Below are 15,688 nucleotides of genomic sequence, written 5' to 3' on the forward strand. Positions count from 1 at the left end.
GCAGTACGCGAGGTTTCCAGTGGTCACACGCAAAGACAAACGTTTTTTGTGCCAAGTCTTACTAGAGTTTATATTATTTGCCAGAACCAATCCAAACTACGCGAGGCGCACGTAGAGAAATACTCGTTCGAAATACGCGTATTTCATTGTTATTTCTTTAGTGAATAATCATTAAGCTGAAGTTAAGAGTGAGTTGATTCTTCAAGAGACAAGAACTCTGTGCCAGTTATTTATTTATTTATTTATTGCAATACCTTCAGGGCCCCATTGGGGCGTTACAGAAGTTAGTGGATAAAAAAGTAAAGACAATGCAGCAAAATGAAAACAAAAAGTAAATGGAAAATGTAATGTAATACAGCAAGGAATGAAAAAACGTAAGCTTGAACAAAATACAAACCAGGTTACGTAAGAAAACAGCCTAGTCAAACACATAATCTTCCGCGGCATTTTTAAATAAACAGGTGTCAGACATGTCGCCAATCAAGGTGGGCAGATGGTGCCAATCGCTCGCCGTCTTGGGTATAAGCGAGTTAAAGTATGCATTGCTTCAGCAGTGTGGAATGCGTACTTTGTGGCGATGATTCGTGCGAGGTGATATGAATGATGGTTCAGACAGAAGATCCCGTTTTAGCTGATGATTGTGGTAGTAAATCTTGTGAAAAGTTAGCATTCGCGCGGGTTTTCTACGAAGGAAAAGGCTAGGAAGCTTCAAAGTATATTTCATTGCAGTTACACTAGCAGTGCGGGAAAAGTTAGACAAAATAAATCGGGCGCTACGATTCTGTACTGACTCTAACTGATTAGTAAGAGTTTCACGTCCCGGGTCCCACACAGAGCACGCATATTATAATTTCAATCTAACTAAGGTTTTATAGAGTAGCAGCTTTAAAGAAGATGAATCCATGGAAAATTTACGACGCAAGTAGCCAAGCATGCGGTTAGCATTGTTAACAATGTAATCGACATGTGCCTGCCACGAAAGGTTAGCAGTTATATGAACCCCTAAATATTTATATGTGGTAACTTGCTCAAGGAGAGAATCTGAAATATTGTAGGGAATAAGATTTTCGTTAGCAGACCAGTGTGAAATACGCATGACGTTACACTTGTTAGTTATCAGTCTCATGAGCCAAATGTTACACCAACTAGGTCACTTTTAAGTAAGGATGAGTCTGAAGCGGATTTGATTACTCGATAAATAACGCAATCATCCGCGAAAAGCCTGATTGTGGAGTTATTATAAATTGGCAGGTCGTTAATGTATATTAGAAACAATAGCTGCCCGAGCACGGAACCTTGAGGCACGCCGGAGGTAACATAGCATGGTGAGGAGTCACGTTATTTGCACTGACGAATTGAGTTCTGTTACGCAAGAAACTCTCGATCTATGAAAGAATGTTTGGGTCGATGTTTAGTTTACCTAGCTTAAAGCAAAGTATTTGGTGATTAACAAGATCAAATGCTGTCTGAAAATCTATAAATACACCGTCAATGAAACGTCCCTTGTCTAATGCATCAAATAAATCATGGGTGAAGGAAATGAGCCGCGTTTCACAAGAAAACAATTGACGAAAGCCATGCTGATGAGGGAAAAAAACGAATGATTTTCTAGAAATTTAACCAGATTAGAATAAATGACACGTTCGAACAGTTTACACGGGACACTCGTTAATGATATGGGTCTGTAATTACGAGCACAAGGAGCATCGCCAGACGTGAATATTGGTGCCACCTTACACACCTTCCAGTCCCCGGCAGCTGTCCTGAATTCAAAGATGGCGAAAACAGTGCACACAAGTAAATGGAAGAATAAACACTTGTATTCTTTAAAAATTTAGAATTTATGTCGTCGATTCCCGAAGACCAAGAAGTTTTGAAATTATTAATTAGACTTTCTATACCAAGACTGTTAAACACAATTGGGTCCATTAATGGATTCTGCACAGGCTGAAAAGAGGGCAGAGAAACAGATGATTGCTGTAAAAAAGCATTAGAGAAGGCGTCGTTGAGCACTTGAGGGCACTCTGACGAAGGAATGGCTGCGCCGCTTCTATCGTTTAGAGCTATTGCTTTATGCTTGGGACCAGAATTGATGTTCCAAAATTTTTGGCATTATCAATCAACAAAAACGGTAGCGTACTATGGAAAAAAACCTGCTTGGCGTTTCTTAAGGCTTTTCGATAATCAGATGTTATGGCACGATACACATCCCAGTGATCAGGGCAAACGGTGGTTTTCGCTCTGCGATAAACTCGTTTTTCTTTTTTTTACTTACAAGGCGTTTTAATGCGGCAGTGAGCCACGGGGAACGTTGCTTGCCTGATGTGACCCGTAAAGATCTGTATTTTTGGACGAGAAAATGAACCTTTTCTTTAAAAAGGCGCCAGTTCGTTTCCACAGTACGGTTATAAAAGTTTGGCACGCACTCACCTAAGAAGATTTCGAGTTCTGCGTTGATCGACGGAAACTTTGCCTTTGAATAATCTCTTATATGTTTGGGATTAGGTCGTACACGGGTGTTAGTGTCTTTAAGCTCAAACTGGACGAGGTGGTGGTCCCTGAGGCCTGGTAGAAATGCCAATGAATGAACTAGCTCAGGAAGCGTAGTTAGAACGAGACCAAGAATGTTAGCGCTAAAAGTGGTGGTACGGGTTGGCTGGGTAACCAGCTGAGAAAAATCGAAGTCAGTGCACAGATTTGTGAAGCCAATCGTGTCAGGTGACGAATCCAGAGTGGAAGGAAACGCGCCAGACCAATTTATTCTTGGCATATTGAAATCGCCAAGTAAAAAGATTGGCGAAGAAGGAAATCTAACTAAAATGCGATTGAACAGATCATGAAGTTCACCACATAAAGACGATGGAGCATTTGGAGGGCGATAGCATGCGCAGAAGATTACGTCTCGATGATTAATGCGTATAGACGCGCATACAGTTTCTAGTGAAGAAACAAGTGACACGCGTGAAGAATGCAGATGATCAGTGACCGCTATCAGAACACCGTCTCCTATTCTGTCTCCACGGTCACATCGATAATCAATCAATCAATCAATCAATCAATCAATCAATCAATCAATCAATCAATCAATCAATCAATCAATCAATCAATCAATTTTATTTCCTTAAAGACCCCTTTTCATTGGCATTACATAAGGGGGAGGGCGTACAACGTTTGGTGTGACAAAGTAATCATGCTTTATGATGATGACAAAAAGCTGTATGCTCTGCGCGCGAAGTTCGCCGGACAGGTTATTGTTGCAATGTCAGCGGGAAGGCCATTCCAGTCCGCGGCGGTGCGAGAAAAAAATGAAGCTGCGAAGGTGACGGTGCGTGCACGTGGACGGCTGATCTGGAGTTGATGGCGACTGCGGTGAGATATGCGTGCCGAATGGACCATGTCGGGTGCAGGTCGTAGATGGCTGTAAAATAACTTGTGAAATAATAAAAGACTGGCTGTGCGGCGACACAGCTCGAGTGACTGTATGCCTGAAAGCGATTTCAGATACGTAATGCTCGTGCTGTAATGGTATAAAGAATGAATAAATCTGACAGCGCGGTTTTGCAAAACTTCTAATGCGTTGAAAGAAGCCAACAGCCACAGGAACCAAGGGGCACAGGGGATTTTAAATAAATAAATAAAAAATCCCCTGTGCCCCTTGGTTTCTGTGGCTGTTGGCTTCTTTCATATTTATAACGAGCCCCTCATTCCCCTTCCCTTGTTTGCTCTAATGCGTTGGTGAGATAAGCTTGATTTGGGTGCCAAATGGGTGATATATATTCTAATTTCGATTTCACAAGTGCTTCGTAAGCTAATAACTTAACATGCATGGGCGCTTCCCGAAGATGACGTTTTAGAAAACCAAGGGATTTGTTAGCTGAAGAAATGATGTTAGTTATATGCATTTTCCAGGAGAGGTCAGCGCACAAGGTTACGCCTAAATATTTGTATGATTCGATTGGCAGCACGGGAACGGAGTCGATATGATAGAAGGGCACGAGCGGGTTACGGCGGCGATGAAAAGAGAGTACGTTGCATTTGTGAGAGTCAAGCTCAATTAGACAAATTTTACACCAATCCTGAACATCGTTAAGGTTGTTCTGGAGAGATAATTGTTCAGAATTGTTATTAACTGCTTCATAAAGAACACAATCGTCAGCAAACATGCGAATTTTACAGGACACATGAGAGGGCAAATCATTTATGTATATTAAAAACAAAAGGGGACCTAGTACGGAACCTTGAGGGACGCCAGATGCTGCAGGAAGGAAGCTGGAAGTGTGTTTATTTACAAAGACGGACGGAGTGCGGTTAGTTAGGAATTCTTTAATCCATTCAACAGCATTAGGATCGATATTAAGGTTAGATAACTTGTACAACAGACGTTTGTGGGGAACTTTATCGAAAGGTTTTTTAACATCAAGAAATATAGCATCAGTTTGCAGGTTAAGATCTAGGTTGGCATGCAAGTCATGAATAATGCAAGTCATGAATGCAAATAAGTTATTGTGACGGATTTCAGTTTCATGAGTAGTGACCAGCGAGAGAGCCATGGCACAGTGCGCTAAGCTCGGACGTTGGTCACCAAGGTTCGTCGCCACGTGCGTGTGTACAAGATCCGCACAAAAAAAAAATTACCGACGATTATGTTACTTCCTAATGCGAAATTTCAGCGCAGCAAATAAGCTGTTTCACCTTTTCGATAGATTGAGGCAAAGAAATCGAGCAACACATGTATGCGCTATCACAGATTTTTTTTTTATTTTTCACACGTATTCTTTTAACAAAGACTCCACTAACAGTTCTTGACAGTCATGGAGGAAGCTTTGTGGTCGGAGAAATAGACTGATATATGTTCGACTTGGTACACCAATGCTTGATTCTCAAAGACGAGATCTATACAAGTGCCTCGCGAGGTTGTCACAGCCGTGGGACGCGTTACGAGCGAGAGGAACGGGATGTTCTCCCGCATAAGTGTTAGGAAATTGCTGTTTGTCTTTATGTCAACATTAAAGTCCCCCACTACTAACATCGGTGTGGATCGATGGACGGTTAATGCGAGTTGCAGGAAGTGCACGACGTCTTTCGTGAGTGCGGTAGGGGCGAAGTAGGCAGCTACTACCAGCAAGCCGTTGGGCAACTTTGCGGCGCACAGTTCGCCAACTTCATGTGACGTGCCAAACATTTCGACTGGTATTGCAGAGAGACCTGTGCGCAAGTAGATAGCGACTCCCGCCGCTCTGTTGTGGTCTCTGCGAGCACCACAGCAGTATAGGAAATCTATGATTTCGAGAGGCTCTTCGGGATCCATCCAGGTTTCAGCAAAGCAAAGTACATGAGGAATGGCGCAGAATGTGATCGTGGTGTACATCCTTGGCATGTGCGGCAAGGGAGCGTACGTTAAGAATGTGGTTGTGAATGATGAATCAAGTGCTGCCAGCGAATGACGCGTCCATTGGCTGTCTGCGTGTGTTACTGATGTGTGGTTAACATGTTAAGCTTCGCCTGTAAGAGTGGAACGCGACAGCGTCTTGCAACGCTGCCAGGGAGTCCACAGAACGCCATCGCCAATTCGGCTGTACGCCTTGCTGGACGGTAAATTTATTTTTTGAGGAAAGGAAATGTATCTGTCTCGCATATCTGGATGGACACCTGCACCTCGCCGTAAGGGAAACGGGGAAGATGGGAGTGAACGAAGACGCCGTATTAGCTAGACGCGCCTTTGTTCATTCCAAACCATTCAGCTGGCATTACGGAGTGGCTAGCGTGCTCGTATCGCACTCCGGAGACCCTGGTTCGATTCCCCAACTCGACCAATTTCGTTCTCGGTTTTATTGATTTATGCGGTCTAACTAGAAAGGTTAATTAGGCTATTTCATATTTATAGTATTGTATTTCTATCCATCGTGTTCTGTCATTAACCTGTCAATTGTTGGAACTGTCTAGGATGTTCGACACAACGTATGTGACGAGCAACGTCTTACTGAGTGGGGAAGTGCGTGGTGGTGGAGGGAACGCGGCTTCGTACTTATCTGTTTTTTTCAGCAGCGTTTCCTTCCGCGGACGCTGTTGTCGCTGCGGCGCGCGTCTTTCTTTTCTTTTCTTCTGACCTCTTCATTCTCCTCTATATTAATTAGGCTAATTGATTAATTAAGCAATTAACTGAACTCAGTCCAACTTAGTTGCAGCATCACTATACGATCCCTTTGATTGGTTGCATGGTTACTAGCCAAAGTACAATTGGCCCCATTTGAAATTCGCGCACTGTGACGTCACGAGCATTTCGACCAATTGAAAAGCGTGACATTGGGGGCGGAGCTGGTTACGAGGCCGACGCCGACGCCGACGACGACGCGAAACCCAGGAACGGACGCCAAAGAGCTGCGCTCTAAAACTAACGCCAACCTCTGAGGGATTCCGCCCGCCTCCATCTCTGTCCATTCCCTCGACCTTCAACCTTCCCTCTGGCCGAACGCCGTCGCGCATTTTCTCACGCTTTTTTTCTTGCTTGCTTTCTTCCTTTCTCCGCTCTGCTGGTACGTGCCAAAGAAGGCCAGTGGGAGATGCAAGCACCACAGCGATACCTACCATGATCGCTCTCGAGAGTGTCCGCTGGTTCGGCACCGCGTAGGGGGAGCCAGGGTCGAAAGTGTAGAGGGAGCGGCGGCGCAGGAAATAAGAAAGGGATGGCGATGCTTTTACATTATTGAGGGGTTTCAGATGAGCCGCATGCCTTCATGTAGGAGGGCGATCAGTCACGCCATCACTGCTCGCTGAGCCTCAGATATGCACGCAGACAAGACTGTCCGTATAGTTTCCTAGTCCTGATGCTCGTGTTGACCATGTTAAGTCAGTTACGTGCTCATCTTTTATATAAGAAATCTAGTGTACGTCCGCTTGTGATGTTTGTGCAAACTACAGCTGTCCCATAAGTAGAACGGAGCACGCCAGCAGAGAAAACTTTCAGTTGAGCCATTTTTAACAGCGGATGCGCATGCATGCGCCATGGGCACACGCTGCAAACCAGTCTGACTTTTGGTTTGAAAGGCGATCCGCATGTTTCAGTGCAATTCTCCCGCAGACACGAGCAGCATAATTAATATATCTTATCCCGTCCCGCTCCTCCTGTATGTTACGTCGAGCGCAATGCTGATGGTTGTCATTAAAAAAAAACATCCCAACGGCTTGAATGGGCCGCTGTCGGTGTGCGCAGGAGTCCCGCTGCTGCTTCTTCCTCGCGCCGCCGTCCATCCTGCAGCTGGACGGCAGCATCTTTGGCATCGTTCACCGTGAGCGAAAAATACTGGAGGGCCCACTTAAGCTTCAGCTTCTGTGTATGATCCCACAGCATACTAGATTAATTCCCCTATATGCAGGAGGTCACTGTCTACTTTGCACTCATAGAAACTTGGGAGTACTGATACAGCTAATGGCGCAGTGATGCAGCGGTTAGGCAATGCACCACTGCGTGCTCCCAGCGGTGGCGACTCAGTGCTTTTCCCGAGCAACCAATCACTATGGAATGGTGGGCAGCTTGCTCACTATCCGCTGGGCAGGTTGTGATGAGGGCACGAGGTCACGTGACATAGGTTACCCGGCTGCCTCCTAGGCTGCTTTCTGGGGACCACCTTCCAGATGCACGCTGCTGATTTTTCGCTCACAAAGCGGACGGCGACAGTGCTGACACCGGGTCTTCTGGCGAACGGGGCCTTTAGCGCAGTCGCGTTAAAATCAACGAAACCTCCCCAGAGATGCAGCCCAGGAGGGTGGGCCACATATGTAGCTGGTGGTCTTCCTAGGTCACGTGACCTCGTGGCGCCATCGGAACCTGCCAAAGTGTGTTTGCGCTGTCCACCGCGGAAGGTGGCATTTAAATTAATGCCACCTGAGTCGCACAAGCCCCCCCCCCCCCCCCTCCCAGTGGCAGCAGCGCCTCCTATCGCAGGGCAGTGGCGCATCGTCTAGCGCTCCACCACTACACCAGGAGTGGTACGAGGCCATCTATGAATATCGAGTAGAGAATTACCAGTTCTGCTTACGTTGGCATCGCCCATTAACTCTGTCGCGTCCTACCCTTAAGGCGCAGCTCAAGTGACCCTTACTATTTTGAGGGGAGGAATTCATAACGCGCTCTGAGTGGTTTTTGCCTTCGCACTTTTGGGCAGGTTTCTGAACGGAAAGAGTAATCTACAAGTGCTTGTTTTTCTAAGAGTTTGTGCTTGGCAACGCGGTTTATTGCGTATGCCAGCGATTAACGCAGTAGCCGGCAAAAGAAACGCAACTGCCTTCTCGTTTTCTTGCGCAGTATACTACGGTTATACGGGCTCACTTAATGCACATTCAGCCGATGTCCACGAAAGACGATTCGCATCTTACAACAGCGTCGTTTTCAGTATCGATCAAAAACTCCCAGGAATTATGTTTGAGCGGCAGCACTGTAACAGCGTGGACGACTTAGCTTCGACCACAAGCACAGCAGGAAGCATACAACTAATGCAGCGATACATGGCTTAGTAGGCCTCGGTAAAATATTTATTACAAGCAGCTATTTATTAACGGTCAGCAGATCTTAGTAATTATACTGCGCACGCATTCATGGCTAATACTAAAGTACATTTTTGCTGGCAAATTCAAGTGAACGCCACAATAAATTAATGACTAGAGCTTTTTACGCACGCCCATTGTTTGCGTTGCTGGGAGCGCACTTTTACACCAAGACATGGCGCATTACAGGCGGCCTACGTCAAGGCCGCCTTGGAAAGCGTTATTAAAGGGGTTGTGAAAAGAAAATGAAGCTGCCTGGTTTTAATTTTTACTGCTTCCATAAACATTAGACATGCTGATTCCGAAATATTTCGACTCAATATTGAGTCTGCATTTAATAAAGCTCGTTTGAAATCGCTGCCTTTTTGTGCTCATGAAACGACCATGCGCCGCCGTCGGCTGGCACACGCACTACTCGACTACGTCATTTTAAGATCTTCAGAAACGTACAGATATCTTCAGCTTTCGTCTGCCCTAAAATAATAGCTTTATGAGAAATTCAGAAAGTGAAACAAGGTTTTCCAATTATTTGCACGTGTAATTGCACTCTGTTAAACTGCAGCGCGTGGTCATAAATCAATCACTGACCTGGGAGCAGTTTCGGTTTCGGTTCTGCTTCTCCATCCTCCTTGGCCTCAGTATCAGCGGCTCGACATAGCCTTGCTTACGTGACCCTATCTTGGTGGTGTTCCTTGACAGCGATGGTTTGAGTCGGAGAATCGAGCTGAGCAAGGCCAGCCCATCTCGACGACTCTCTGTTTACATCAACTCGATACGAACCGAGTCAGCTATCGCGGCGCGCATCGGCTCCGAGCTTCTGTTCTTTGCTCCAGAAAAATATATTCCAGAAGCGTGAAGAGGGTTAGGCATAATTTGCAGATGAGGCTGCGAGTCAACCCACTCCTTGCGATAGAGATGAAGACTCGAGTCCACGACCGGGTTCGGAGGTTCACGGCCGGGGCTCCCGCAGGCAGAGGTGTCGCGGGCTCTCGGCATGACTGCTACTTGCCGGGCGCGCGACATGCCGTTGCGAGCGGCGTAACAACGACTGACAGCAGCTCGCCGCCTGCGCCCAACCGATGCCAATGACAAGCCGCACGCGGCGCGTCGCTCTGACAAGGGGCATGCATGCGAGCGCGCAGAGCGCCAGCGTCATAATGACGTCGGGGCGCGTTTCTCGGGGCCGGCCTGTCAGCCTGGATGCCGGCCGCCGGCGTCAGAAAAACACGCTAGTATTATTTGTTCACGCTCATAACAAGCACTGGAATAGATGAATGCCAAAAATGAATCATTTTTGAGGATCGTTGGCTGATGCCGAGTTGCTGGCAGTATTTAATTCGGCGATACAAGCAAATTTCATCCCATGACCGCTTTATTTACTGCCTGGTCGCCGCTCGCATAGCTGGCATTTGCTAGCTCCGCTGGCGTCGCGGAAATCAAGCATATCTTTATTTTATTATGGGACAGGTTCACAGTTAAAGGGGTGACGAGAGTAGTACCTTTTACAGCGCTGAACAGTTCCGAAGCTCCCTCAGCTGCGGTATCGATAGTATCAATGCAAAACCAGGTAGGCTTAGCGACGACCAGGGCCGCCGGCAAGCCTCGCAGTTCATCGCCCGGCGCGTCCGCAGGTGGCGTCGTTGCCGAAAGCTCGGCAAGCTGCACTGCTCGAATATAACAGGCAGCCTTTCTGATAGCATGGCTGTTTTGTCTTTTCTGGTGCGAATGTGAAATACAGCGAGTCTGCAGGCCGGCCGGCAAACCTGGATCCCGTCCGCTTGCGTCCAGTCAAAAAAATCAATGGGCCCAATTGGGAAACCAATTAGAATGAAATGTTGCCAATTGAGAGGTCAATGGGTCCAATTGGGAGCTCAGTGGGTCCAATTGGGCGCCCAATGAAACCAATTGGGCAGCCCGTTGGTCCAATTTGTTTTGTCATTCCCAATGGGTCACCCATCTCTCTAGGCAGCATTTCAAATCAGGCAGGTGGTCAAGAATATTAGACACAAATAGCCAGCACACGATTGCATTTATTTACGTAGCATATAATGTGGATCCAAAGAATAATGTGTTCACAAGATCATAAATTTGATATCAAAGAATGTCAAACTGAAAACATGAAAGTGAAACAATAGCATATAAACATTCGGCAATAAATCATGCAAAAGCGAAAACTACTAACATAGTAACAGCACTCAGATTGAAAGATATTTACAAAGAGGCTTCAGTCAAATAGAAATCAATTTGTTTAACAAGAAATCTGTCCCATCCAGTTTGCAATACAAGATGAACACAATTTATGGCCAGACAAACGGTGTAACCGGTGAGTGAATTTCTTCAAACAACTTCTGTATCAGAAGCAATGACAATTTGTTGCAAAAATTTCAGGTTTTGTAGCAGAAAGGATCGGTGCAGTGAGATGACTGCACACAAAAGATCACGCGAAAATGAAACTATGCTGCAAAAGAAAGTGCACAGGCAGCACTCTATGAAATGCACACTTAGCAAAGGATGGCTTAAAGACTTTTGCTTGTCCTTTCCTTTTCTTGTCCCATCCGCCGTAGTGGCTCAGTGGTTATGATGCTTGGCTGCTGACCCGAAAGACGCGGGTTCGATCCCAGCCGCGGCAGTCGAATTTCAATGGAGGCGAAATGCTAGAGGCCCGTGTACTGTGCAATGTCAGTGCGCGTTAAAGAACCCCAGGTGGTCGAAATTTCCGGAGCCCTTCACAACGGCGTCTCTCATAGCCTGAGTCTTTTTGGGACGTTAAACCCCATAAACCAAACTAAACCAAACTTTTTCTTGTCCCATATCACCTAAAGGACCACAGTCCACTCTGCTAGACTATATGCGCGCTACAACTTCGCTCACTCCATTGTTCCTTGCCAATTATTCTGTGTGTACCGAGCACCATAGAGATCACAAGCTATCGTACTATCATGCAATGATGCGCTGCACAGCCCTTAGCTTAAGTTTCCTGAACCACAAGTGCAGAGCAACCCATGGAGGCTCTTCCTGGTCGCTAATTCCTTTCATCAGGGTCTAGCACTCCCATGCATGTGCTTTTGCCGCTGTCCGGTGATCTGACATATCAAGAAGGCAGAGGTCAATTTATGTGAGCAGTGCACAATTGTGCAAGATAGTTAGCACTGTTTAGAAATGTCACAATTTCAGCTGCGAGTTCAAAAGAACACAAAAAAATGTCACTTTGCAAACACTGCCTCATTACTCTGAATTGAAAATGTGTGGTAAGATTCAAACTGAACAATACATTCTATTGAACTGTTAAAAATTTTTAATATTTCTGCATTTCTACATTCCCCAACGCTGTAATGGAAACAGTTTGTACAAGTTAAAAATGATGGCTGATTTTGATTATGCTAATGTTTTTAATGATACTTGTGCAGTTGTGGCACAAAAATAGAGCCCAAAATTGATTTTGTAGCAGCATGTACCAGGATTTGCCACTTGGAAAAGCAGCTCACCACTGCTAGATTGTTAGCAAGTTGACAATGCATGAGATTGCCTTACATTCTTTTGTCAACCACAGGTAGTCTTAATTCACTGAACGTGCACAACATAGGACACATCAAGCACTCTAAAAAAACATCTAAGAGTTCACTTACAGATATTTGTGAGTTGACTAGTGACAGTGCCAATAAAAGAGTTCCACAACTTTACAGTGCCAGTTTATGGTCACATGACAGGGTTAATTGGAGAGACATGGGAGAGGCCTTTGCCCTGCAGTGGGTATAGTCAGGCTAATAGTGATGAATTTGGCCACATTTAGGTTAAGGAAACATACAGAATGCCCCTGTGTGATGTCAGCGCACGTTAAGGCTGCAGGTGGACCCATCCATGAAGCATGTCGTCGTCTGCAAATGGAGAACCCCAAGCGGTCCAAATTTATCCAGAGCCCTTAACTGCAATGTCTCTCATAGCCTTAGTCTCTTTGGGATGTTCCATAATTTGATTTTTAAGAGCATTAGCTCTTACTACTTACGTTTGCCAAGAATGCGTCTGTCTGTAATGATCAAATTGATCAAAACAGTTATCATGTGACCACACTATGTCACATAGCAAAAGCGGGCGCGTAGCGGCGCCTCATTTGATAACTATACTTTCGATCCGTTATATATGTGCCAGCATAGTGGCCACCGATATGGGACTCCCTGGCAGCACCATTTGCACAAAATTTGGGGGCCACCCATTTGACGCAGAATGTTCCAAGTGGTGTCAAATGACTTGGCATGTTCCCGATGATAAAATTACTAAAAGATGAAACTCAAAATGTGCGGGATTCACACCGACGACCCTTCTCCCCAAAACCGTGCATTCTGACTACCTTCAGACGGCCATAACAGCTGAACCGTTTGTCACAGGGGGTTCCAGAAAGTGTCAAACAATTCGACGTTTTGTGATGTACACGTTTGTAAAATTAATGAACTAATATAACGAGGAAATATACCAGATACAGCTAAGGTAACTTGAAGCTGCATAGTAGTGCAAAATCCATCGGGTAGATGGTGCTGCTTAGGTTTTAGAAAGGGCGGTTCCAGAGAGAAAACATCCATGGATTTTGGATTTCGCCTTCTCCTCGTTTACTGAGCACACCGATGTAAACACTTGAAGCTGCTGTAGCTAATGCTCATAGGTGGAACAATGAGGCAATGTTGGCATAGAATTTTTTTTTCTGCAAAAACATTTAAAATTTTCTCAAAACGTGAATGAGCTTGGAACTGCAGCTACATATGTGTTATGAAGTTCCATGAGTACACAAACTCTCTCAATATTTGATGCTGGCAGAACAAGCGCGTCCCGCTCTTCTGCCACAACCTTCAGAAGATGCCTCATAGTTACCATCGAATATTTTTACTGGACTACACTTGAGTTTCTTGAGGAGGATGTAAGTTTTGGAATCACCACCACAAACCTGTTTTTCAAGTATGGCAAATGAGCCATCAGTCAATTGAACAACAGAATTATTTGTTCGCTTATTCAGCGCATACCCCCTGAAAGTAAAAACTGATCCTTTCATGAGCTAGCATACTGATCAGAATTTGCAGGTATACTGAATTCAGCTCCAACTTGACGGCCTGGTTGTTTGTATTCAGTCCCATTTCCGAAGAAGCGGATGCCGTCAGTGGAGCAAACACTCTTTTTGGTAAGTGCTGCGTCAAGAGAGGTGCAAAACTGCACTACCCGTTGGTCAACAGCAAGCTGGGTTAGCTGTTGAGCTACATCCTCCATTTGCAAATGACGACACACTTGATGAGGGATTCCATTTGCTGCCTTCACAACCTCCTTTAGGCTGCCATTCCCCGACTCAAAAGGGAAGGCTGAATGAGCCCACAGTGGCCCCCAGTGGCGAACAGTCTTCACAATGTGTGTGAGCTGATGCATATTGTAAGTCATAAATTGTTTCCCATATAGAATTTCCGCACGTATGTGGAACTCCATGAGAAGCTCCGCTGCCATGTCAATTTCAGACGCCTCAATGTTGCATTTTAAGATAATATGGAGGGCTTCGACTAAGCATGCCCAGTGTTGTAGATATGTTTTTGACAGAATGCCATCAAGCACTGGGATGCTGCAGAATAGTATCCAGTTTTCAAGTTCTTTGGCTTTCCACCATCTGCGCTCTTTGGTCGGTCTCTGCATGCGTCTGACTATTTTCGGAGGCTGTATGGCCATTAACCTTTGGTCAATTCTCCCTTGCTCATGGCTGATTGAATGCTGGCAATTGGATGACTGAAGCCATATATCTAAAAACTGACGGCCGATTCCGAGCAGAATGCAGTGCATATAGTCTGGAACAAAACTTGACACTATGTCAAAGTATGGCAGAGCAATCAAAGGCGATGTAGTTTTTACGCCATGGATGGGCTTATTTTCTTTTTCTGCAGCCTCCATGTGGATTAGCATTTGCTTTTCAGTGCGGTCAATAGGATCGACACTAAGTACAGGGTACCGCATTGAGCCCCCAGCCCATTCCCCTTCTTGGAGACACCAACTGCAACCAAAATACCCATTGAATTGGGTAACTCCTTGCATTGGTGCCCGCGCAACAGAATCGACAGCACAGCACACACAGAAAGCCTTGAATTTCTTAGTTTTTCCTTGACGCTCTAGGGTGAAACCCTCATTACTTAAATGATTCATGGCATCAACAAATGCACCTTGGAGTAATGCCATGTCTGGCTTTTGTTGCCCAAACCACAAGGCGGCTAGAACAAGCTTCGCCATCCTTTGCTCAAGTGGCACTTCATTGACAATTAGCTGAATTGGCCAAATAGAAGTACCACTTGATTTAAAAAGCGGTGCGCCATCTGCATTTAATGAAAAACTAATCCTCGGTCCAACTTCTGCAGTTTTTGTAACAAAATCGCGGTACAGCTGTCCATCCCATATATCTGAAAGAGTGCTATTTTGGGGCAGCGATTCTGTCAAGTCTAATAATTCACAATTGTTCAGTAACTTCTGCAGCTGAGACTCAATATCTAAGAGTACAAAGAATGGTATGTCTTCAAGTTTGGAAACATTGATTACATTGCTGCATTCCGGGCACTCAAAAGATGAATTTGTATCAATGTTGCTTATATGTGCAAAGCAATTAGGACAAAAAAAGTGAAAAATCATTGATTTCCCAGACTGCTCAAGCAGTTTGATAAGCCTGTACTGGGAGTGAGGCAAGATTGGGCGCTCAAAGAAACTGTTGATCATTTCTATAAAGCTTGTGAGCCCTGTTAGGGATAGCTTATTTTTTAAGGCATATTTCAGCACCATCAGAAGAGCATTCCCCTTTGTCACAACTACTTTTTCATTGATGAGCTTTTCAAAAAGTTGGCTAAACAAAGAGTTTTTGCCAGGCCCAGGTTCCTTGTGATGTTGTTCAGGTAGCGACTCCTGAAATGAAAATTATGATTTAGAAGGTCTGAACAAGCACCGGTGGCGATGCTTAAAGGGTGCCTGCTCAAACAAGATAAAAAAAACTACACCTTTTAACTACATTTCACCCGAAAAAGCCGGCAAAAGTTAACAGCAGGTGAAATAACATGAACAGCTAACAATGGCTAAACAGTACAACTGTCTACTTCAAGTGATTTCCAACCTTTAAGAGCTACTTACTGACAGTGGCAGCAGCTTT

At 45.2% G+C, this 15,688-nt stretch overlaps 1 pseudogene; it reads right to left on the bottom strand.

The window, feature by feature from the left end:
* Positions 1–11,703: 11,703 nt before the first annotated feature.
* Positions 11,704–15,342, bottom strand: LOC149356644 (uncharacterized; annotated as a pseudogene).
* Between the last annotated feature and the right edge of the window lie 346 nt (positions 15,343–15,688).

The sequence above is a fragment of the Amblyomma mixtum genome, chromosome 3 (genome assembly GCF_055824585.1).
Source record: "Amblyomma mixtum isolate Tamu chromosome 3, ASM5582458v1, whole genome shotgun sequence".
NCBI lineage: Eukaryota > Metazoa > Arthropoda > Arachnida > Ixodida > Ixodidae > Amblyomma > Amblyomma mixtum.